General features: G+C 34.3%; 1 protein-coding gene across 2 annotated transcripts in view; it reads left to right on the top strand.

Annotated features, from left to right (window-relative positions):
* The window catches only part of LOC120540754 (monocarboxylate transporter 12-like), an 84,015-nt gene that overhangs the window by 6,660 nt on the left and 54,048 nt on the right, over positions 1–23,307 (top strand). Inside the window, exons 2-3 of one of the 2 annotated variants that reach the window (XM_039771807.1) lie at positions 3,472–3,523; positions 13,565–13,707. The gene's annotated coding sequence lies outside the window, so the exon portion shown is untranslated. The remainder of the gene's footprint in view (positions 1–3,471; positions 3,524–13,564; positions 13,708–23,307) is intronic. The other variant, XM_039771799.1, reaches the window with a different exon arrangement.

The raw sequence follows: 23,307 nt of genomic DNA, 5'->3' as shown, positions 1-23,307 counted from the left end.
GGTGGAGAAATTAAACAGGAGTCACATGCAGGAGTTGTGGATTGAACGTGGTGGATTGTGTGAGAGAGAGAGACATTGAGAAGGAGTGATTGGGAAATACCTAAAAAGTATAACATTTCAGAGGGGGTTACAACATGAGACTAGCCATGTCATTGTTGTGAGTTTATCATTTTAATGGGCACTTCACTTGAATCAGAACAGTGGACAAGTGTAACTAGGTTGTTAGGCTTTTAAAGAACAGTTTGTATTGTTTAATAAATATTCCCGTATATTAAATTATTACTATATATTTTGTGTGCAAAACTAGCTAATGCAACTTTTGCTGCCTTGATGTTTTTTCCAGTTTGAATTAAAGAAAAATAGGGCTAAAGAACTTCGGAAGCCAACTGCCTATGGTCAAGCAAAAGTAATTGACTGGAATTTATTAATCAATAGGAAGAAGTTCAGCCCATTGGTCTTGATTGACAAGTGATAAAACAACCAAGAAAAGAGGCATTCTGAAATAAGTAGCTCACACATTAAAATTGTCATTTGAAAATGTGCCATTCAGTAAAACAATCTTTAAAAATAAGGAAATTTTGAAATAAAACACGTAATGATTAAATGCAAGGTTAAGTACATTATTGACCCAAAATAAGGTAATTAAATTGAATGGTCTGTGTCATTTCAATTTTTATTTTAACAGGCCAAATGTAGGTTAATAATTTGTCAATGATACAGGATGATGATTTTAATGCATTGGCCAAAAATGTTTTCTTTGAACACATTAGACTTTGTAATACTTACTTTACTGCTACAGACTATAATTTTTCAAATGAATTCTTCGAGTATGGTGATGTGCCTTGTCAAAAAGAACACATTACGTCAAGCAAGTGGGACAACCCTATCAGTAACTTAAATTTACTTTGATGGCCAGAGTAGTGACCCCATATCTTTACAGAGGGTACTTATTGTGGAAGACATATTTGGTTTAAGACTTTATGAACTGCATGATGCTGCTGAGTTAGTATTGGCCAAAGTCCTTAAAGAATATTTCCTTACCTTGCTAGGTCTAAGCCATAAAGAATTCAGAAAACTTTATCAGATGTATTTAATAGAGTGGTCACCAAGTGCATATGCCAATAAAAATATGCTTAGGATTTAGTTTGATCTCATTTGGATTTCAATGGTCAACCCATAAAAGGTTAGAATAGAGAAATGTACAGGGTGTAAAACAAAGAGATGTCAATTGTAAGGGAAGAGAACATTGGCATTATGTGATAATGTTAACAGCAAGTACAGAGGATAATAATGATGTAATGAGAAATCCACAGTGATAATGAAATGCATTAGACAATAACAAAAATGGGCAGAAAGCTAGCCAATATGAATGAGAAAGAAGGATAACTAGAAATTAAACCTGGAGTCTCGAGACAGTTATGCTTCAGCATGAAACAGAACTATCAGAGCATGTGTAAGTAGACAACGTAACTGAAAAAAGTGACATCAGGGGAGAAGAAAATAAAGGATGTAGAGAGGGCAAATTCCAGATGGGAAAAATAAACACAACCAAAGAACAATGAAACAGAAAGAAAGTAAATAAGCATGAGTAAGTTGGGGGTGGGTTTACCTATTAGTGTTTCATACACAGATACTGGGCGGACGGGGGGCTGCAGCAAGCTTTTGTTCTGGCCAATTTCATAAATAAAACATATTTCTCCAATACTTCTTGTTAAAAGTTGTGATTTAATTAGAGGTATATTCACAACTCTTTGCCTGTAGACACAGACAGTACTTGTTATGTTTAAGTTTAACTTCCTTATGAACTTGAGAAAGATGCTTAGTACAGTCATAGCTTTTAGTAGATTTGAGAATTTTCATTTTCAGTGTTTCTTCTTTGTTTCACTTTAATCAATTGGTCTGTTTAGTTTCTTCCCCTTTAATTGTATAATTTGTTTTAGTTTGTTCATTAACAATAAGGAATAAATTACATAATAGATGTGACCTACTAGATACTATTTGTACTTGTGCACATTCATCAAAAAGTACTAAATTTAATACAATATATAGAAATAAATTAGAAAAAAATACACTTGTAAATTAATTAATGGAAAAAGAATTTTGTTGATTTTTGTACAAAAGTAAAATATTTATTTACTACATGTGGCAGACTAAGAGCACTGAATATTGACTGAGAAAACAAGTCTCCCTAATAAAGTACATTTACAGCAAGTTTCGGCTTTTAATTAAAATAATGGTCTGAGCAAAGTCTTGCAGCAACTTGTGCTCTCCTGGAGGCTGACATTACAGATATACTGTGTATACTTAGGATGTTTAAAAATATATATATATATATATATATATATATATATATATATAGGTTCAAAAACAATGATAGAGTTTAACAGGGCACTGAAAACCGCTGGTTAAGTAAATAGATTATAAATCAGTACACACATTTTTTGATCATTCTGAATTAAAAGCAAATCCTTTGGGGATTTCAAGTTCTCAAATATTTGTATTGCTAAGCCTTACAACAGCAATGTGTGCAGAAAGACCAAAGCTATGTTTAAGGTTTGCAAAACTTCACAAAAAAGAGTAATAAAAAGAGTGCTCCTTATGAAAGTACTGTATCTTGCTTAGATTCAGAGGGCATTGGAAGTCTATGAAACTGTTTACCTATTGATGTGACCTCTTCTTTAATTAGCCAACATGATTACATAATACAGATCAACTGTTTACAAATTGCTTTAAGGTCACATTGATTATAAACTTGGTACAGTGATTATATAAAGCAAAATATCCTTCGTTTTATATAACTAGAACCTTAAATTCAAATAACTTTCTTTTCAGCTTTTTATTTCTTGGATTGTGCTGTAGTATAAAATTTAAAATGCTGATATTTTTAAAGTATATTTATATTGCAGTAAGAAATACATGTACATGTCTATTGAAGAATAATGTTTGAAAAATGTGAATTATTTATATGCACACATATCTATTAGTTTTCCATTCTTCCATCTCTATGATAGGATTGTGGAGAGCTAGAGTTCGTGATGTTCAACTTTTAAATACAAATGCTGTGAATTTTAATATTAATATATGCCACTTCAAAGATAATTTTACATTAAATTATAGTTTAAAAATATATTTACTGTCCAGTTATTAGTAGAAGCACAATTTGAAATTAAAGCTACAGACATCATATGTTTCTCCAGCAGCTGGTAATGGCGAAAAATAAGATGGACTGGGCAGCTGCCAGATTTTGAAATCTGACAGAAACTGGGGACTGCCCTTGAAGTTATTTGAACTAAATGACTAAATAAAAATGAATGTACATGATAAAAGGAGCCCACTTAGTGGAGTGTAAAGGCAAGCAGAAAGTTGATAGTGCTTGTTTGGAAAACCATAATGAGTATACCAGGTTTTTTCCTGAATTTTATGGAATATCTTGGCAAAAGTGCTAATTGTGCGCACAATCTTCTTTTTCAGGTATAGAAATATTAGAGTCTCAAACAATGCAAGTTCATAAAGACTGATAAAGGTAAGCACTGAAGAAAAGCATAAGGAAAAGCTGCTCTGCTTATTGAGTGAAAATTGCAAATAGCAAGGATAAATCAAAACTTTAAGCTGAAAATATAGTCACAGATCAGTATGCATTCAAAGTTGAAAACAAAGTGTATGTACAAACAAGAAGCTAGGAAAAATGGTCACTGTAGTGGTGGTGCTGAGCAGAAGGTGGGTACTAAGTATGAGAGAGATCACAGCTTACTACAGTAGGATGCACTCCGCTTGTAGTTCCTACTGTCAGTCCCTGTGCACCCAGGCATCGGAGGTTCTTCTTTTGCTCTTGCACTAGGGGAAAGGCTTCTGAGGGCCATTGTGGGTTCATGGCTGGCCACCAGCAGCTACCACAGTGAAAATGATTGAACTGGTATGAATTGCGGTGTGATTCATCAATAAAAGTCACAAATTAAGTTAAATTCTGTGTTTGTTTTATATGCTCAGGTATAATTAAAGGAAAATGGGATTAGAATGAGAGCACAGTTGCAGTCTTTGCACAAAAGCTAGAGGGAAAATCACAGTCATATTAGCCAGAATCACAGCTCATAAAGTGACGGCAAATAGGCTGACATATTAAATGTTAGGTTTTGCAGGTTTTAACTGTACTTCTTTGGGTTTCAGAATTTCAATGTTTTGAGATATTCCTGTATAATTTGTGCCAGCAATTTAATCACTCCAATGTATTGTGTTGTCTTTGTAGAATTTGTAAAATATGTGTGAGTGTTCCAATCATTTCCTCAAGATAAATATCAAAATTCTTACAATGGATCCAACATAAAGAATTTGTAAATTTCCACTTAAATGGCACAATGTAGCTCTTGTTAAGTAATGAGATTTTTGAAAGCTATCACTGCTCTGTAACCTGTTATCAGGTAGGCAAATGCCTGTATTTTGTGTACTGCTTAATCATCAGACTTGGTCCCTTGAATCTAAGCAGTTGTTTTTGTTGTTGAACATGTTAATGAAAAGATCAAGCTTTGTTTTAGTATAATACAATGAATGTGTGGGGTTTGTGTATTCTCCCCATATTTGTGTCTGTGGGTTTTTCTCAGTTTCTCTGGTTTTCATTTGAAGAATTACATTTTAGACTAGTTGATGTCTTTACACTTATGAGTGTCCCTTGTTGTAGATTAAATGTGAAATGTGGTCGTTTTAGAAATACAAAATGTGAAATTGGAACGCATTCTTCTGCATCTTATTTATAGTTAATTAAAGAGTTTGAATAGTTTTGATAAAAAAATTAGATTTTTGTCTTGTGAATACTTTAAGTAGTATTACAACATTGCATGTTTGTTCTTCTCTTAGTGTGTGTGATCTATTGCTAGTATATTATTTTCATTGAAATATGTAAAACATTTTAAAACTTACATTTGAAAAATATGGAACTAAATGAAGGTTTGATTTAAATTACTTCAGCATTTTGTAAGCTGTCATCACTTCTCTGCAGCCAATCTTTATTCCCAGTAGTTGATGAGGATTCTGCCTACTCACTCATCCTTGTTCACCCTCTTGAACCTGCTGAAATGGATCGTAAATTCAAAGGGAGCTCCAAAAAATACCCTGAAGGATTTGGGACCATGTCCAGAACTTTGCTTTCATTCTTAATTGGCAATTAAAATGTAGTCTTTCTGCCTTTGCATATTCACTTCAGTTACGCTACCATTCTTCTGGCAACCATCAGTTCAGCATAATTGGCTTTAATCTACAAATGTACTGCTAGCTAATTGACCCAGTTGACTGAATAAACTTTAAAAGACATATTTTTTTTTTCCTTCAGCTTCATTATAGAGCAAGGCAATAAACCATAACCAAAATTACTTTCTGTGCATAGGGAGAATATGTCACCTCTTTGTACTTAACTGTATAACTAACAAAATACATTTAATATCTACTTTCTATTTTCATTTTTTAAATCCTTTCACAATAAACAGTAACCTTGTCAGATTACCTGTGTTTTATTCTATTGATTTAAAACTCATTTTGCAATATCTGTATTAGTAGATATAAAATTACTTGTTATGTAAGTCCCTTTTTTTCTATCCTTGGATATTTTGCTTTTATTCTGTGCCAAGTGACAAAGAGTAGATTTTGTTTTCTCTCACCACAATTTGAGATACGTTTGTTTTCATTATTAATAAAATAAAACAATCATTATTGCTGAATTATTTGGACACTAACATACAAAGTGATATATAGGAAACTGCATTTTGGACCCAGCTGGTAGGTGCTGCTGAGAGATGCCATGAAACTAATGCAGGCATTGGAGCTTCTTCTGTTTTTTTCCCTTGGGATCCCTTAGAACCTTTACATGTCTCAGCTGCAATATGAGGTTAGCAGTATTTTTAATGAGGCATTACCTTTCATGACTCATCTTCCTCTGAAGTAAGCAGCTCAAGCCACGTGGTAGCCTAAGGGAGACAAGAAAGGGCTCTATTTCTATTTAGCATACTGAGCTGCATTTGAAAATGTTGACATATTAACTGCAGTTTCATACTTTCATTAATGCAGAAAATAGAGTGAGTTCACAGAAAAACATTCAATTTATTTTAATGTTAAATGTTATGACCATTCAAAATCTTTAACTAGTTGCAGAATGTTCAATGCACAAATAAAACGAGAGCTTGTAATAATTTGCACCTTCCAAGTGAGCTTGTTTTCCTGTGTCACTTGTACATTTTTGCCCTTTTTATCATACATGGAAAACCTTCAGCGCAAAAAGCTATATAAAATTATTCTAAAATAGATTTATGGATGTCTAAAATCACCCAGGGAACATGTCCTGCTGTATTAAGTATTTTTCACCTTTTACTGTATGTTTGAAAAATAGTCATACAATGTTTACCACAATATCTTATGTCTGATTTTAAATGTAATTATTTTTCAACTTATTTGTGTCAATGTTTGCAGCATGGTAGTGCAGTTGTTAGTGATGGTTCTTAACAGCTCTAGTGAACAGCATTCTTCTTCCTGAACAATAACTGTATCAGTGAAGTTTCCAAGTTTCCCTTGTATCTGCATGGGATCTGTTTTGTTTAAGCTGCTTTCCTTCTGTAGCCCTAGGATGAAATTTTAAGATGACAAATGACTTCAAATATTGTCCTGGTACTGTATTTGGGTGTGTACATTTGAGTGAGCATTCCACTGAATGGACTGATGCTCTGTTCTGTTCAGGTTATGGCCTTTTGCCTGATGTTGCTGAGCTTCAGACCAAATGGCTTTGAGCTGGATCAAGTGAATGTGATTATTAAGAAATGAATAGCTACTTATTCTATGCTGTGAAAAACCTTTAAGCAAATAGTTGGATAGGTGAGTGTTTTGATGTGGCTTAAAAATCTGATATTTTCATGTTGATTTTTGTAGTATGATCATTCTGATTACTTTTCAACTGTTAAAAATATCTTTAGTATCTAAAAATCATGCTGAAGTTCTGAAATGCTTTTAATGGATATATCTTGTTAATTTAGTGAAATTTGAGATTTACCTATGTAAAAACACAATTTCATATGTAAAGCTTTGGCTTCAGATGCATTTTTGAAATGGATGCTTATTTTGAGCTGTATAGTGTTTAGTTGAGTATTTATGATGTTTTTATGCAACAGAACTACGTTTTTTTATGGATTATTAAGGGAGTATTATAGGATAGGGAAGTAAATACTGGGCTGTCTTCATTATCAGCTAATTTTAATTACCTCATACATTTAATACAGTAATCATAAAAATGACAGGCTCAAAACATTCATAATTGTGTAATATTTAAAATTAGAATGAATAGAAGAATTGCTGTATACTGTACCTTTTGAATTGGTAAAATGCCAATTATTCTTTTTTTTTTTTTACCTATCTACACATTTTCATTTATTAATTAACAAACTACCAATATAAAACGTTATAAAGTCAGAGAATATTGTGTTAAGTTTATTTTTGAGAAATTTTAAGTTTAATTTGGTTGTGAATAACAAACAAGCTGAATTTTTAATACGGCTACTTTCAGGCTACTTTTTGAGAAATAAAGCTTATCAATTAAAGACGAATCTGTTATTTTACAATTCCTGTTAAACAGCCATTGTTTTGTTGTTTTCATGGTTCTTCATATCAGTGTTCAGACATTGTCATTGCTTGTGCTAGTGTAAATTGAGCTAGACTGACTTTAATCATAGTACCATTCAAATATGTGCCATATGTGGTTTCTATACATTTGTCATTGTTTTGGTAGCTATACTAGTGAATATTACTTTGGCTTCAAAAACCCAAGTAGTGGCAAAATATGGAGTTTGCTGATTCTTTTTTAGTAATGAAGTATGGCATGTGTACAGAGATTTGCCTCGTGCTTTATAGCATTAGGAGCTGAGGTACATGAGTGTCTGACAAATTCTGAAACACTATTGAAACTATCTTTTGAATTAACATATGCAACAGCTGATTTAATTAAAATTGTAGACTCTCCACAGGAACAGACTATAACTGTGTGTCTGAAACTTGCCTTGACTTTTACTTACTAGTTCCTAAATCGATAGCCAGCACTGTTTTTTTTACTCCAGATAGTCTAACCTGTATGTTTTATCCAAAGACCCCATGTGAATAACTATTAATACATGTCATTGCAAATGAGAGAGAAGCTGCTGAGAGTAGTTGTGTTAATTAAAAAAGTACATTTTGCTACTAAAAACTTTTGTTTTGGTTCCCGTTAAGGAGCCATGTTGGAATTCTTAAAGCGTTTTTTCCCCTTAGAAGGGTTTTTTGCTTTTTTTTCCACCCGCACTGGAGGAAAAGCATCTGGGTGTTTGGAGGTGTGTTTGGAAAAGTTATTTGATATTTGTTCCATGTATATTTTCTTGTTATTTGTATTCAAACTGGCGTTGGTGAGGCAGGGCAGCAACCAGCAGTAAATGACACCAGCATCTCTGTAAGTAAATAATCAGTGTTGCAGCGACAAATACAAAGAAAAGCAGCAACTGACTTCAAAGCATTAAGATGCCGACTAGGCACAAGTGGCTTTGGGAGCAGGCAAGTCAGAAAGAAATTAACCAGTGGTGGATATTCACTAAGCAAGTTTTAAAAGTTCTTAGTAGTCAGGAAAGTAGTGCTGTTAAGAGGGAGACAGTGTAAGGGTTCAATAATATTAAGGAGTACAAATGATGTGAATGGAGAGCTTTTAAGTAAGGAATAAGAGAAGCACAAAGTTAGGAGAACAGACAGAGAAAAGTAAAGTTAATGCCTCTTCTGTTTAGGTAAATTGCAAACAGCAAACTAATCTATGATTGAAATTACACAGAATGTTTCTGTTTTACGAAAGACACCACTTTTCAATGACCAACAAATTTCCTTCAAGAATAAGTGAACCAAATCTCAACAAAATCATTCCACTAGGAGCTGAGTTGTCTCAGGTGGAAAGACAGACAAACAGACTGACAGACAGATATAGCAACCACAGTAGATGCTTTTCATAGTATACTGTATGTGTATACATTCAAAGCAAGCAAGGGAGATTATAAAGGGTTACAATAGAGACTGGTGGCTAGCAAGTATAATTGAGTGTCAGGATGATCGACTATTTTATGTTAAAATTTATATAGCTATGGCTACAAATAGTTCAACTTCAAATTATCACATAGAAAAAGTTTTTTGTTGTGGATGTCTACCATGCCTAGAAATCAAGTCTGAAATTGAGCCATATTGTATGACTACTGTACTTTAATTTTTTATAGCAAAACCACTTCAAAATTGTATCAACAATGCTACATGCAGCTATGTATTTAAAATATTTTCTTTCTTTGTAGGTATGTAGATGTGCAAAATAAAGTTTTATTTTTTTAAACTTTTACTTTTTGTTATAATGTAATCAAAATGTTTGAGGCACATTGAATAGCTGAGGCGAATTAAGTTAAACTGACAGTTTAAGAAAATATTTTATTTGTTTCTTTATAAATGCACCATTTACAACAATTACACCCTGATGTATTAATGGTCATTATGAGAGGAATGTTAAGATGAAACATTGAAATGAAGTTGTAGTGGGATTCTATTAAAAAAAACACACACACAATCTGAGTTTGTGTGTAACCCTTCTCACCTAATCTGCTTACCAACCAGATGGTTGTCTACACATTCGCATTTGTAGCAGCAGTTGGGAAAAACATTTGAAAAAGCATCCCACTGCTAAATTTTCTATTTTTGGGAAACACTGTATTATGATATGAATATAACTTTTCTCAAGAAGCTGGATAGCCTGTGGTGATGTGTGATGCAAATCTCATTCTGTTCTTAGTAGTAGGTGTAAATGCATTTTATCAGTATTGCTAATTTAGGAAACTACTGCTAACTTCACCAGGATTTATGAGTGTTTTTGAGTAATATTAACTTGTTAGGAGCTGCAAGAAGATGGCAGAGATTGGCATGCATGTTCTGGGAAAGATGGAATGTTTAGGAAACACTGGACAAAAATTAACTCATCAAAAGATATTGATTTGACAGAGATGGAATAATATTTGTAACAAATCTTGTACATTGCGTGATTTCTCTGTATATGCAGAGAATCAATGCCCTGTTTGCCAAAATAAAATGTTACATGTAAAATGCTAGTGATGATTTGATTATGTCAAAAAATCATTTCTTGAATTATGAAGCAAACTTTGAATGCCCTTAAACTAGTGAAGTGATATGCAGATTCTTACATTTCCCTACTACTTAATGTGAGGTAATGTTAAAGTAAGCTGCATTCATTCAAACTGGCACACACATAAAGATCATTCCCCAAGTGTGGAGAAGCATACATGCATGAGTCACAAACGATATCACAGTATCGACACACCAATGGTCATGGAAGCTGTATTGTTGTAGCAATTATATTACCCTGAGGATAAGTGGGGCAGGATGAGTGATAGACAGCGAAATGTCACACAGGTAGGCTGAGTGCTGTGTTCCAGTGATCCTTGGAACATTTGCATTATAGTTTACATGTCAGAATAAGGTTTTAGAAGGCAAGCACAGAACTTTGGGTGATTTCAATAAGCAGAGCCTTGCAGAAGATAAGGGAAGATCATGGAGAGAGGCATTGATGATTGCATAAACTGGAAGAATGAACATGACTTGTTATCATTGCTAGTTTAAGTTTTACGTTACTTTACCTTCATTGTTAAATAAATGTGGCCGTTATCAAACTTAACTCTCATTCAGTGTGTGTGTTGTGGCCTTTCCAACTTGGTGCTTGTTACAATATTATTTTTGATATTGCAATGTGCCAACAATTACGTGAAGCTTAGCACAATATCCTATCTTATTATGTTTTTCTTCTCCTTTTATTATTATTATTATTATTAGTATTATTATTATAATCTTTGTAGTCAAACTTCTTGGGTTGGACAAATTTGTATCCTAGTCTGATTTTTAGTTCTGTTCTTCGGAGTAATTTTCAAACACTTGATAAATATGGGCACAGAACTCCAGTTATAGAAAAATAGGGTGAAAAGGCCAAGAACAAGTAAGAGACAAAATTCAACAGATTGTGTACCATAATTAAGAAGAAATGGCCAAGATTAAAAAAAATAATAAAGACAATAAAGACTAAGCGATAGAATGCAGTCAATATTTGAGACCAAACTAATCTTAGCTAATACAAATACAAATTTTTGTGAAATGAGAAAATGGGAGCCAACGGCAAAGAGTACAAACTCAATGCCATAGCGACTAACCTTGTGCCTGTAAAATCTTTAATAAAGGCCTACATTGGGACAGTTTAACTGCAGATCAACATAATTGGAAAAGGATTAACATAAGGTGGTCAAGGCAAGAAGCTAAATATTAGGAACAGTTACCAACCAATGAAAGAAAACTATAAAATGTTTAAAAAGAAAGAGAATATTTGATAAAAAAAATTAAAAAAAGAATTGCTTTAGCAGTCAAGGGCACAATTAGTTACAAAGACAATGACGATAAGCAGACATCAATGAATAAAACGAAGTTAAGGACAACCACAAACTATGACATAATAAACCCCCCCCCCCTAAAAACCAAAGTGTGGCTTCCAAATTGCAAAAAAAACATTACCTCTTCCACTGTTAGACATCTGGACAACAAGGGGGAAAGGCTTTGTACATGGAGTAGTGTAGATTCTTGCTCTAAAATTCTAGAACACCCACTTCTTTAATGCATACTGTCTTTTAGGAGTGCCCATTGCTTGAAATGCTTTTCTTTGCTTGGCAACAGTCCATTGGTGGCATGGCACTGGACCTATGAATGCCTCCCACTGGAGACACAGTACCAGACCTAAGAACCATTCTCTTGTATGGATGGTGGCTGAGCAAAATAAAACTCGAGACAATGAAAAATAAGGTGCTTTTTCACTGTTTGAGCTGAAATGCAGAATTCAGAGAGAGACATCAACCTCCGGGTGCTTAGTTTATGCCGCAACAAAAACTGGAACTCAGTATCTGTAAAGGGTGAAAAGATTTAAGATCTTTTTTGATGGCCCTCATTTTTATTTGGTTTTGTGGTTTTAAACTCATTGCTTCACATGCAACTATTGCAATAGTTTTCACAATCAATGTTACTGGTACCAGTTACTGGAAATTCAAATACTGACCTAATAAGGCCTGATTTCTTATTGCTGGTTTCAAAAGCTGCTGCTTCACCACCTGAGGCCACAGGTCCGCTACGCCCTCGACCCTCTGCAGTTCGCATACCAGGAGAAGGTGGGACTGGAGGATGCCATCATTTATATGCTACACCGATCCCTCTCCCACCTGGACAGAGGCAGTGGTGCTGTAAGAATTATGTTTTTGGACTTCTCTAGCGCCTTCAACACCATCCAACCTCTGCTCCTTAGGGACAAGCTGATTGGAATGGGAGTAGATTCACACCTGGTGGCATGGATCGTGGACTGTCTTACAGACAGACCTCAGTATGTGCGTCTCAGGAACTGCAGGTCTGACATCGTGGTCAGCAACACAGGAGCGCCGCAGGGGACTGTACTTTCTCCGGTCCTGTTCAGCCTATATACATCAGACTTCCAATATGATTCGGAGTCCTGCCACGTGCAAAAGTTCGCTGACGACACTGCTATTGTGGGCTGCATCAGGAGTGGACAGGAACTGTGTGCAGAGGGTACAGACCTATAAATACCTGGGAGTGCAGCTGGATGACAAATTGGACTGGTCTGCCAATACTGATGCGCTGTGTAAGAAAGGTCAGAGTCGATTGTACTTCCTTAGAAGGTTGGCATCCTTCAACATCTGCAATAAGATGCTGCAGATGCTCTACCAGACGGTTGTGGCGAGTGCCCTCTTCTACGTGGTGGTTTGCTGGGGAGGCAGCATAAAGAAGAAGGACGTCTCACGCCTGGACAAACTTGTTAGGAAGGCAGGCTGTATTGTAGGAATATAGCTGGACAGTTTAACATCTGTAGCAGAGCGACGGGCACTAGGCAAACTCCTGTCAATCTTGGAGAATTCACTGCATCCACTGAACATTGTCATATCCAGGCAGAGGAGCAGCTTCAGCGATAGACTGCTGTCACTGTCCTGCTCCACTGACAGACTGAGGAGATCGTTCCTCCCCCACACTATATGACTCTTCAATTCCACCTGGGGTAGTAAATGCTAACATTATTCAAAGTTATTGTCTGCTTTTACATGCAGTTTTATTACTCTTTAATTTAATATTGTTTTTTGTATCAGTATACTGCTGCTGGATTATGTGAATTTCCCCTTGGGATTAATAATCTATCTATCTATCTATCTATCTATCTATCTATCTATCTATCTATCTATCTATCTATCTATCTATCTAATTGCCTGACATTGAGGCAATAATGGCTGTATTACAGTAAAAGCATATTGCACTTACACCTTTTCAGTATTCATAATATACAAAAAAGTAATCAGTTTACTCATTATTTATAAAGTTTTCTTTTTTATACCTATAATAAATTAATTGCCTTCACTAATCCTTTTAGCCTATTAGGTGTAGGCAGGTACATTTTCTTAATGTCAGCCATTGAGGTTGTTTCACTACATTTCTTTAATAGGGCTGATGCAGTACTGTCCCAGAAAAGGAAAGATGCCCAGTGCATACAAGTAATGCAGTCAAAAGCAGCCTGGATTGATGAAACAAAAAATTCCACATTGGAGAACACTGATGAACAGGTCAAGATATTGTTTCGTTAGATTGGTAAGTTTCTGTTTATTCCAAATGATCGTCTGTAATTTGTCTATTTTTTCATTGCTAACTTTTACTACATATCCAAACTGTTAACGGTATCTCGAATGTGTAGCTGTATCTATACTGTAGTCCACCCTTTGTTGTTATTTAATAGTAGTTGGTATGTGTGGTTTTTGATATAATATAATTTGTATGTTTCATTTTATATTCTCAGTATTATTTGTTTATTATTAACAGATTGTTTTGGACAAGTGTGGGGAAGAGAGACATACTGTACATATACATATACATACATATAAGTGGTAAAGTGTTAGTCATTTATCCAAACATAATTATGGCTACAACTAAAAACTATTTTGCACTGTCATTGTTTTAATTAATAGATAAAAATGCAACATTACTGCAAAAATGCAAACAGATGTGAAGGTCAAATAACTCCACACTTTTGAGTTATCTTGTGTTTGACGTTCTACTTTATTATATTATCTTCTGTCTCTGCAATATCTCAAAATGTGATTGACATGACTCTTATTTATTTATTTTGACTACTCTTAATTTAATAGGAATGACTAAAGAAAAAGATGTACTTATCAGGTGTTCAATTGTCACTTTAACCTGTTGCCTTAAAGAAATAACATTTTTGTACGACTCTAATGCTAATAATCAATTACTGACATAAACATAATACAAGTAAATGCATTTCAGTGACCTACAGCATACATAATTATTTCTTAAATGTAATAAGATTTTAAAGCTACTACTTTCTTCTCAGAAGTGTGAAAAACTGCTCACTACTCATTTTAATAAACCTGCATTACTCTTTTTCAAAGTTCTGTAGTCAAGGCCATGAAATTATATATATATTTTTCTGTCTTTTCAGACTAAAAGAGACTAAAGCTTAGAAATAATTAAACAACCAACTTTCCTTGTAAACTCTGAGAGCTGCAACTCTGGCTCGTGTATTATAAATTGGTATGTGGTAGAATCCTATGGTAGAGAATTATTTTCTGCAAGTGTAATAATAATTTACTTTTGAAGCTGTACAGCATATGGAGACAATCAATTGTCATATGGCAGCAAATAAATTAGTCAAATGAGTCTTATTTCATTAATGGCACAAGAGCTTGATGTCTTTTTTTACAAGTCAAGAGTGATTCTGCTTGAACTGCATAATACACTTAAGTTTTAAGGTTTTGCGTGTTTTTTTTGTACACCATATTACAAGAAAGACATACTTTTTCATCAAGAGAACTGTCAATACATAAAATATACCACATAACCAATTAGTCTAATTTAAAGTAGGACCTTGAAATTTCACCTTGTTACGGAAACATAAGGTGAATGGGTAGAAGTAATGATCTCTGCACTGTTCTTATCAAGCATATTGATTTGTCTCAGCTTTAAAAGTAAAGTGCTGGTGATGGTGCAGCATTCATTAAATGAGGTGAAAACTGCAAGCAAGCAATAGCAAACAAAATCAAAATTAAAAGAATGTTTTACAATCTTCCACTTTTCAGACCCTGCTCGAAATCTTATTTCACACATGTTGAAGAATGTAGGCTAACTATCCTAACAATTTATTGGGATTTGCTTGCACATGTTTATTAACAGTACTTATTCATTTCTCAGAGTAGAGAGAGACACAACTTTCCAGAAATAGAAAGTTCCTGGAAGGGGCTTCTGAAGGTTCTGCAAATTGTCTGCAACCATCAAGGTCACAGCTTTTTTCATTTTAAATTTCATTCAATGTCCTTATTGTCAGAGTTTGTATAATAAAGCATCTTTTATTGTTGCTGAAAATTTCATGAAACATCATTTGAACTTGAAGAGTGGTGGCTACTGTCAGTTTCAGTACTAATTTTATGGAATCTCACTGTTAGAGAAAGAAATAATTTTCCACAATTACAGAAACACCTTAACACACCCCTCCTATTACTACTAGAATATGCTTACCAGGACTTGCTATGCTTTCAGTATTTTATATTTACCAATTTTGTAAAATTCTATAATTTGTTTGCATTTCTGCAGACTGTTTTACTTGTTATGTTTTTTAACTTGCTTTATTACTGGACAAAGTGTGGTTGTGTCTGGTGTATACCTGGTTTTATTTTTTTTTTTTTGTGGTAGACGTGCTGAATAACTCCTTTACTTCAAAGTTTATAGTATATCTGTGAAAACTCTCAAGCAAGTTAAAGACTTACATACCTATTTTATTATTTGTTCAGTGTCATTAAAGGAAGTTTATTGAGGTAAGGACGTTATTTCAGATAAGGGAGATAGAAATTTTGAGGTAAGGAATAATACTTACTGATCATGGCAGTGGAAAGTTTTGAATTTCACTGTACTCTATACATGTGGAAGTTTTGACCTTATTAATCTTATGTTATTTATGATGTTTTGCATGCTTGACCCAGTATGTTTATGGCTTTTTCCACACATAAGCTAATGCAGTATATTCCCAGATATAACCTATGGAATCATTGCACAACATAACTTTCTCAAACCAGCTCAGTTTGTTTCAGAGTCATGGGGGTCTGGAAACAACAGGAAACAACCCTAGACAGGATGCCAGCCCAGTGCAGGCCCACACATACTGTATATGCAACAATAAGGCCAATTTTAGAGTTACCTGTTAGCATAACCTATTTGTCTTTGGGAGGAAAACTGGAGAACCAGAAGTTAAACCCACGTACATGAGGAAGAATATGCTTACTTTAACAATGAACGGGCATGGGATTCAAAACCAGGATGATGGATCCATGAAGCACAAGCACTAACTAATACATTGCCATGTTGCACAATTTATAATCAGTGGGCAATTTACTTGTACATTTCTTGAGATAACCTATTTGCATTAAAATAGTGTCTTTCTCTATTACTAATTTTTGAGGGAAGATGATGCTTAGCAGGCAAATAATGGTACATTTACTTTTCTTATTTAAGTATACTTGCACATTCTAAGAATAGACATTCATTATAGTGTCCTACAACAAAACAAGACAATGTATGCTTAAATAATTGTGGGCTCTGATATCATTACACATAGTGCCACCATGCACAATTAGTACTTTATACTGTCCATCCTTGTATAAGAAGGAATTAATTTTTTGATTAACCTAAGAGAAAATTTGTTTTATCTCTTTTGTGTTACACAGCCACATGTGGAGTGGATGATGTTGAAGTCATTATTATTCTAATTTTAAAAGTGTGGAGAACCTGTAACTTAAGTCCTCCATGGTTTATTATGCTTTGTATACTTATTTTTGATACTATGTGGACTACTTTGGGTCCAGAGAATATACCAATAACTTCAAGAAGTTGTATTTACTGTGATACTCCTCATTTGTATTAAAATAAAAAGCAGTTTCAAAATAAAAATAAAGTATGCTAATCTTATGGAAAACGCAGTTTTTTTTTATTAATTCTTCATGTATATTGCAGATATTGAATAAAATAACAGCTATAACTAACCAATACAGCTCATATTTTGTAACAGTTAATAATTCAGATCTCTTTGTCTAATTTTGTTAAAATGACAGGCTATACTCATTGAGTTGCCATACAATATAAATAAAATGACTGGATGATGTAAAAATGTAAAAATGAAAACCACAAATAAAATTGCACTAGCTGAAGTATTTTTGTTTAAAGTATTGTTTATCCAATCTTCCCTTTTTCTACACTGTTACATTTTAAAATAAAACCTTTCAATTAACATAGTGATAAAATTGTTAGCACTATATTTTGATAGAATAACAGTTACAGATTACAGTTACAGATTACAAAGATACAGTACCATTATTTAGACAGGCTTAACAAACTGTAATATGATGTAGTATATTATACCATGAAAATCATCAGTTCACTGCAATAGAAAACATACAGTATATCCGTCCATTTTCTAAACCTAATTCTTCAGTTTTAACTTACTGAGGGACTATACTGGTACAATCACACTGGGTCAAATTTGATTTTCCAGTCAATCTGACAGGGTCTCTTTAAATTATGAAATGAAATTAGAGATGTCAGAGAAAACCAATGTGAATACAAACAGATGATGCCAAGTTGGCATAAAAGGTACCCTAAGTGCTGAAGATGGATAGCCTGCTGCTGTGTCATTTTACCCCCTATGCTAGTAAACAGTGACAACCTTTCGATACTTACCATATCAATGTATGAAAAAGAAAACAAAACTCGATAGATAGATAGATAGATAGATAGATAGATAGATAGATAGATAGATAGATAGATAGATAGATAGATAGATAGATAGAACTTTATTTATTCCCAGGAGGAAATATGGCTGTTTACAGAAATGTCTTAAATAAATAAATAAATAAAAATATAGATAAATAAAAAATGCATGCATACAATGTGTTCTGCACACACACCAAAAGACTAAAAATGAAGAACATAGGTTGTCTGGTGCAGAGAAAGTCAATCACCAATTTCTTGGTTTTGCTTATGTTATGTAAGTTGCAGACAATTCTTTCAGCACTAGTTACAGCTACATTATTGAAGTGCAAATACTATTTCAACAGGGGTTGTGTACATATAAAAAATTTCAAGAAAACTTTGACCTTCCCCTTGAAATATTAGAGTACAGAATGAATAAATTTGAAAGGCTGTTTTCTTGGAATTGTCACGTAATGAAAATGTCAGAAATGGAGCCACAAATTACATAATCTGCCAGTACAGTACTTTAAGAAATATTGTATATTTGTTTGTGTTTCCAAGGACTGCCAGTATAAGGGTGTTATCAGTGTTACTTATGAATAATTAGAATTCTGTAGCCTGGTCACATTTCAGTAGACTTACAATAAAGCTTTAGTTGCCACTAATTTTTGCTGTGCAGAACAGTAAAATATGCTGTAGATAAAATGATGTTCTGAGCACATTATCCAACTTTAGAAGCACACTATAATTAATTTCCTGAATGCATATTCAAATATGTTTCACATAAGTTTATTGCATGGTTCTGCATGGTTAGAAACATCTATCCATCCATTCATTATCAAACCCGCTATATCCTAACTACAGGGTCACGGGGGTCTGCTGAAGTCAATCCCAGCCAACACAGGGCACAAGGCAGGAAACAAACCCTGGGCAGGGCGCCAGCCCACCGCAGGGAAGCACACGCACACTCACACACACCAAGCACACACTTGGGACAATTTAGAATGGTTAGAAACAATCCTATTAAATATGTTTTGGTCTGTAAATACATGCCTTTCTTATATAGCTAAATACAGCAATATGATTAAAGGCTATACATTTGTTTTTACACCAGTATTTTTCACTCTTATGGTCACCAAACAGAAACCATTCTGAATTACACTTCTGTCTATCACGGAATACCCACACATTCATCCTGTCAAGATATCTTCAGGCTTAATAAAAAAAGCCAATATCAATGGGAGAGCATGCACTATTCAAAAATAAAGCATTCTAGCCAAGAACTGAAACATGGTCTAAGCTTTTTAAGGTGGTACAGCTACCCACTGTGTAGATCTCAAATATAGCTACTACTGGAATTAAGGACTTTGTTTGATTTAGAAGATTACATGTGCTGAATGTTTTGTAATTTAAGACTAAGGCAATTGTTTGTGACTCGATTGCTTACTGTATAGTTTGGAGGATTAGGACGAGAGGGGAGCATGCATTGATACAGCACATTGCTACCACAACCACATGACGAACCACTTCAGAGTCCCAAATTAGGACCCAAGTACAGTTGTGCAACGGGTGACACTTCTGCACCACACTAGTTCGAAGAGAATAGTGTGAGGTTTTTTTTGCAGTGCCTGGAGTGCTAATCTTGCCATGAACCCTTTATAGTCTGGTATAAACGTTATATGTTCTTTCAGTTGGGGATTTATGTTGCAATGATGAGTCTAGTGCTACCTTAGTATATCAATAAATAATTGCATAAATTGATAAGAATTAGTCACGTTTGAAGATGATGACACATAGTTGCATCTTTATGTCCTGAGTATGTGTATTTTCTTCTGAACTTAGCATTTACAGTGCTGCCACATTAAAAATGTATGAAAAGTTAAATTCACTGCCTTATCTATTTATATGGTCTATAGGGTCATTACTGTCAAGAGTACAGTGCTCTTGTATGGTTATTTTGTTTTGCCAAGGAATTCTGTCATCCTTCTGTGCATTTTCTTTAACTTTATGATCCAGTTATCAGTTTCTGCAGTCTGTTCCATTTAGTACAGTCTTTAGATGTACTGTAACTCTCCAATCTGTGATAATGGGTATGTCCATCTATTACATATACACATTCAAACAATGAATGGAGGCTTACTTGGAACACTAGGCTAATAAAAACAGTTTTCCCTTTTGCTGCATAACAGCCTGTGAAGTTTACAGCATGAACTCAACTGTTATGATTACCAGTACACCCCACAGTGATTAAAACAAATGATAGTCAGTTTATTAAACTTAATAATCTATTAATCATGAACAAACTGTTATTTATTATTTTCTAAAAAAAGAAGAATCTGAATCAATAAATTTCCCAATTAATAAAAAACACTCATGTAACATTAAGGCTGGTAAGGAATATTCAACTATGAAACTTGTTCCTTCATAATTCTGGAACCATGCCAGAACATTTTAATCTTTTTAATTTAGAACATTATCCTTTTGTAAAAACCTATTTACAGGTGTATAGACTGCACTAGTGATGTTCAGATATTTTTTGGCCTTCAAATTTTGCTCTTCTCAAATCAAAGGAGCCTGTGTTTAACCCAGCACCTATCATAATTAAACAGATATTTTTTCTTTTTTGCTGTTTTTGCTTTTATTTAGTTTTCCTGTCATCTCATTGGTGATATCACTTTGTATGCATAGTGCTGCAGGTATGTGAAAAAAAGTGTTACAGTAAGTGTGATGTCATGGCAACTGCACCCTGCAGCCACTTCACCACTGCACACCCATCCTACCTGGAATGGGGTCTCTCTTTGAACTGCCTTTCCCGAGGTTTCTTCCATTTTTTCCCTACTGGGTTTTTTTGGGAGTTGTTCCTTGTCTTCTTAGAGAGTCAAGGCTGGGGGGCTGTCAAGAGGCAGGGCCTGTTAAAGCCAATTGTGTCACTCCTTGTGTGATTTTGGGCTATTAAAAAATAAATTGTATTGTATTGTATGGCAGTCAGCTGTTTAAACCCAGGCTATATTTCAACTGCGGTCAAAAGTTTGTTTATAATGAAGGAGAGGCTTGAGAAATGATTTTAAAAGAACAAAAAATTTGTTGAGAAGTGGTAGCGCTGCTGCCTCGCAGTTAGGAGACCCGGGTTCGCTTCCCGGGTCCTCCCTGCGTGGGGTTTGTATGTTCTCACCGTGTCTGCATGGGTTTCCTCTGGGCGCTCCGGTTTCCTCCCACAGTCCAAAAACATGTAGGTTAGGTGGATTGGAGATTCTAAATTGGCCTTGGTGTGTGGGTGTGTTTGTGTGTGTCCTGCGGTGGGTTGGCACCCTGCCCAGGATTGGTTCCTGCCTTGTGCCCTGTGTTGGCTGGGATTGGCTCCAGCAGACCCCTGTGTTTGGATTCAGTGGGTTGGAAAATGGATGGATGGATGTTTTTCAGTTTCAGTTTTCAAATTCACTTAATTTGATTTTGTTTTTGTTGTCCTTAAGTCTTTGCTGCTCAGATGTCATGTCCATCTCAATTCTACCACCAACCCCCAAGTTTTCCCTGCAAGTTGGAGGATCATTTGCAGGGCGGATGCAGTTTAATGTCATACCCAGGACTAATTAGCATATGGTTAATAGCAAAAACTGCTTACATTACACAACAGATATGTAACATCCCTTCAGACTTGTTTCAACTTATGAAACTTCAATTCTAATGGATTTTTTTACTTTTTTTGCATCTCACTGACAGCTGCGAAATCTGTGAATATTCTGTTGTGTGAGGCATGTTTATTCTTTTGTGAGATTAAAAGAAGATCATTTTGACCTGGGGTCTAAATTTGTTTTGAACACAGCTTGGGGTTGAAGATTCCTTTTATAACACATTTGCCAAAAAAAAGAGAAAAGCATTAAACCACCATTTATATTTCTCTGACTAAAAATCTCTGGCACCCTGTCCAGGGTTTGCTCCTGCCTTGCATCCTTTGCTAACTAGGATAGGCTCCAGCAGGCCTCCACGACCCTGTTCAGGACTAATCAGGTTAGCAAATGACTGACTGACTAAAATTCTTTGAAGTTGGAAGTATTCTACAGGGGCTCTGTAATTAAATTATCAATTGACAAAAAAAAAACCAAAACAGTTGTGAGCTTTACTTTTAGAGTGGTTTGCTTTTAACGTTGATAGAATAATGCAAGCATTACATATACAGTGTTAGGTCAGGATGCTTATGTAATAAGTGTAAGTGCAAAGTATAATATCTGCACAAAGAAAGAGTAGTTCATGTGAACATATTTAAAAAGTTGACTAAAATCTTTAACCTTTTTTTCTGTTACTCTCCAGAGAAATGCTTTTACATTAACTGGAAATCTATAAACTGTCATGATACACTGTAAACTAATGTATGAGTGAGCTTATGTGATTTCCCATACAGAGTTGATTCCAGAAATAGATTTTGGCTTACTGAAACCTTGTAAGGGAGACATCAGAATTGAAATATGTTTCGATGGTTTAAAATCTCTATTATTGAATTGGGTAAAGAAAATTCTTCAAATAATTATGTGGTTATTCATCTGTTTACATCATAAAGGATTTTTGTTTTTGCAATACGCTACATGTGTTTATCTGTTATTAGAATTGCAAACAGAAATATAGCAGTAAAAAATAAATGTTTTTACATTTCCAAATGTTTTTGCATTGGTTTACCCTCACTTTGCCCTGCCTTGAATTGTGAAAAATCTGGTGCATTGTCTCCTGTTTTGACAGAGCATCACTTGAAATTTCTGGGTGATTCTTCCATCTTTTCCTCAGCCAGTTTATTTAGTACATTACTTGGAAATAGAATGCTCATAATTTTTTCTATGAGAAAAATGATGCTTTTTTAAAAATATATAATGAGGAAATGAAAATGGAATATGTTAGTTGTATTTGGAACATAGGCCTGGCAGTGTAATATAGTGGCTACATAGTATGATTTCTCAGGACCTTAAGTGGCTTCTCTGTTACCTTGACCAGTACGCAAAAAGTATATATGATGAACAACTAATGATGCAAATCTCTGTGATATTTTCTTCATAGTAACAGATTGTTTATTTAGTTATATTGCTAATTTATTTTTCCAAAATAATCTCAAATGAAAACCATTAACCACAGCTGTTTCTATACCATGTTTACTACATGCAGTAGATTTATTTGTAGTGCCTTTGATTTTTACAGTATGTAATCCATTATCTCCAGACATATCTCTTAGGAATAAATCAACAGGAATTATCTAATATTTAAGAGAAGCTATTTACTCCATTGACTGTATATTGCTTTAAATACAACACTCAGTTTTTCTAGAGATATGGTAATTAACATCACAATGCAGGTATCAGTTGTACATGCAAAATGTTCAATATCACCTCAAAAGCAATTTTTCACAAATTGCCCCTTAAATATTTTAAATTTACAAATTAAAAAATTTAAAAA

The sequence above is a fragment of the Polypterus senegalus genome, chromosome 1, assembly GCF_016835505.1.
Source record: "Polypterus senegalus isolate Bchr_013 chromosome 1, ASM1683550v1, whole genome shotgun sequence".
Taxonomy (NCBI): Eukaryota; Metazoa; Chordata; class Cladistia; order Polypteriformes; family Polypteridae; genus Polypterus; species Polypterus senegalus.
Note: the sequence above shows the minus strand (reverse complement) of the source record. Positions and strands in the feature narration are given on the sequence as shown.